This window comes from Palaemon carinicauda, chromosome 23 (genome assembly GCF_036898095.1).
Source record: "Palaemon carinicauda isolate YSFRI2023 chromosome 23, ASM3689809v2, whole genome shotgun sequence".
Taxonomy (NCBI): Eukaryota; Metazoa; Arthropoda; class Malacostraca; order Decapoda; family Palaemonidae; genus Palaemon; species Palaemon carinicauda.
In genome coordinates, this window is record NC_090747.1 from 66,304,290 (window position 1) to 66,306,789 (window position 2,500).

The following is a 2,500-nucleotide window of genomic DNA, read 5'->3' on the forward strand; positions in this document are numbered from 1 at the left end:
ATATATATATATATATATATATATATATATATATATATATATATATATATATATATATATATATATATATATAACAAAAAAGATTATGAAATGTAAATCTCTTTACGTGACCTATATACTGATACGCAAAAGTAAGATTCAGCAATACAGTTTTAACGAATTCTTACTAAACAAATTTATAGTGTGGTAAACCAAGAACGCATTTATAAAGCTCATGATAATGAAAACTAATCCATGGAAAACCATGTTTAGGCAATTTAATCAATTTATTAAATAACAAGCTGCAAAATATATTCCTTGATTTTGAAATAGGCCTAACCATTTAGTTGAACGCGCGTATAACTTGGAATTCGTGTTTTCAAACCATTTTGTGTCTTATTTATGTTTCATTTATTAGATTTTAATTAGATGCTAAATTTTGTTGTTTTTCATCAAAAGAAATCATGATGATTTTCGGTTTAATGCTATGAAAGTAGAGGTAATTTACAAATTGCATTATCCTTTGCTTACGCACTAGGAGCCTGCCTACTGCAATCAACGGTGAAAATTAATATAACAAAGAAATATGTTTTCTATAAACAATTATTGAAACTAACATTGATCACTCAAATGGGAAAGGTTTTCTGTTCTTCTACAGTTAATTACTAATACTTATTATCAGATAAAAAGGATGACAATAATTATTTAATATATACTAATTGGCAACTACTCAGGGGCCTTTTTGGCAAAACGTTCTTCTCTGGGTTCTCTCATAGAGTCATAGATCACTGTGTTTATCGGGAGTTTCGAACTGATCACTCGAAATCCCCGCCATTTAACTCCACGACGTTAAATTGGGGTAAGATTGGAAGACCTCGCGGACGTTTCTGCGAATGAGTGTTGTCCAATACGTGACGGTATTGTGGCATAAATTTCAACCACCTGGTGGGGAAGGAGCGGGTGTCAGAGAGACAAAGTATTTATTATTTACGAATTACAAAAATGATATTGCACTGGTTTACCACGACAAAAATATCGATGTATATGTTTAGAGCCAAGGACTCTCTAGCTTGCTGGATTATGGCAAATTATGGCCTTCAGCCGAAGTATTAAGTTTACCCTTTGATCTGAAGTAAGACTTTGATTGTTTCTCTGTCTTGTGGTCGATAAAGAAGCTTTATCAAACCCCTTATTGAATAAATAACGTAAGAGTTCCCTCGCATCTCACAAGGGCACTTTAGTTAGCGCGGGAGATCGTAGTTTTCCTCGGAGCTGTCCAGCACGACGCTCGTTCAATCCTGCCTAAACCCCAATAGTAAGTTAAACTATATTGTTCGTCTCTCTGTCTCCGGCTCCAAGCCACCGTGATACCAGGTCGGTTCCTTTTCTGAGTTTTGTATGTAACTTTCTATCGGTCTGTAAAATTGTCATCCCTGGGACTGGGGATTAGTTTTATGCATCAGAATACGCCTGTGGACCTTGGTATGTGATTTACCAAGGAATAATTGTTGTAATTGCGAAAACTTAGTCTTTTTTAGTCCAACGTGGACTCTGTATTTCATGAGCACATGTTGCAGACCCCCTAAGGGAGACAGTTCTATTTTTAAATTAGCTTAAAGTGTTATTGTGTGTTATTTCTCTATCAAATGGTTATTTTTGTAATAAACTTGAAAATTGTGATCATATTTTACTGAATCCTGAATAGCTTTGGAAAGCAAACCTCTTCAAGGTCTTGTCATTGGCCAATTCCATCGGGCCTAGAATCATTAATTTCAATAAGTCGGAGAAAATTCACGACAGTGTTCGTCCGAAGGCTGCAACTAAGGTTGATGGTGGGGGACTGGGGTCATGGCCCCTGTCCTAGTATTACTGACTGGCGATGAGGATGTTAGGGCAACCCACCCACCCTCACTAGTAGGCTATGGCTGGTAATTCATTTATTGGGTAAATAATAGTATGTTTGTGTCGTTAGTCAAAACTGAAGCCAAAGCTGAAGTAGAGTCTGAACGGTCAATTCATAAATGTGAATATCAGAATTACCAACACACCCAACTTCTCTGTTGAATTCAAGTCCATTCACGGTTGATCATGTTTTTTCTCTTTATATTTTATTGATAATTGCATGATTTCAAGTATCTTCACTAACATAATTAATAATTCAGTATGATATTAAAAATTGGTTTCCACACTGCTTGAAATATACATAGGTAATGTTGGTTATCCTGTGTTGAACGAACATTTTATAATTGTTTCGTTTCTCTCATCATCTCCTCTAACGCCTACTGATGCAAAAGGCCTCGGTTGGATTTTGCCAGTCGTCTCTGTCTTGAGCTTTTAATTCAATACTTCTCCATTCATCATCTACTTTACGCTTTACAGTCCTAAGCCATGTAGGCCTGGGTCTTCCAATTCATCTAGTGCCTTGTGGAGCCCAGTTAAACGTTTGGTGAACTAATCTCTCTTGGCGAGTGCGAAGAGCATACCCAAACTATCTCCATCTACCCCTCATCATAGTTTCATT

The 2,500-nt window shown here is 36.1% G+C and overlaps 1 protein-coding gene across 1 annotated transcript in view; it reads right to left on the minus strand.

Annotated features, from left to right (window-relative positions):
- Positions 1–2,500, minus strand: part of LOC137617148 (uncharacterized) — a 215,181-nt gene that overhangs the window by 13,438 nt on the left and 199,243 nt on the right. The window lies entirely within an intron of this gene.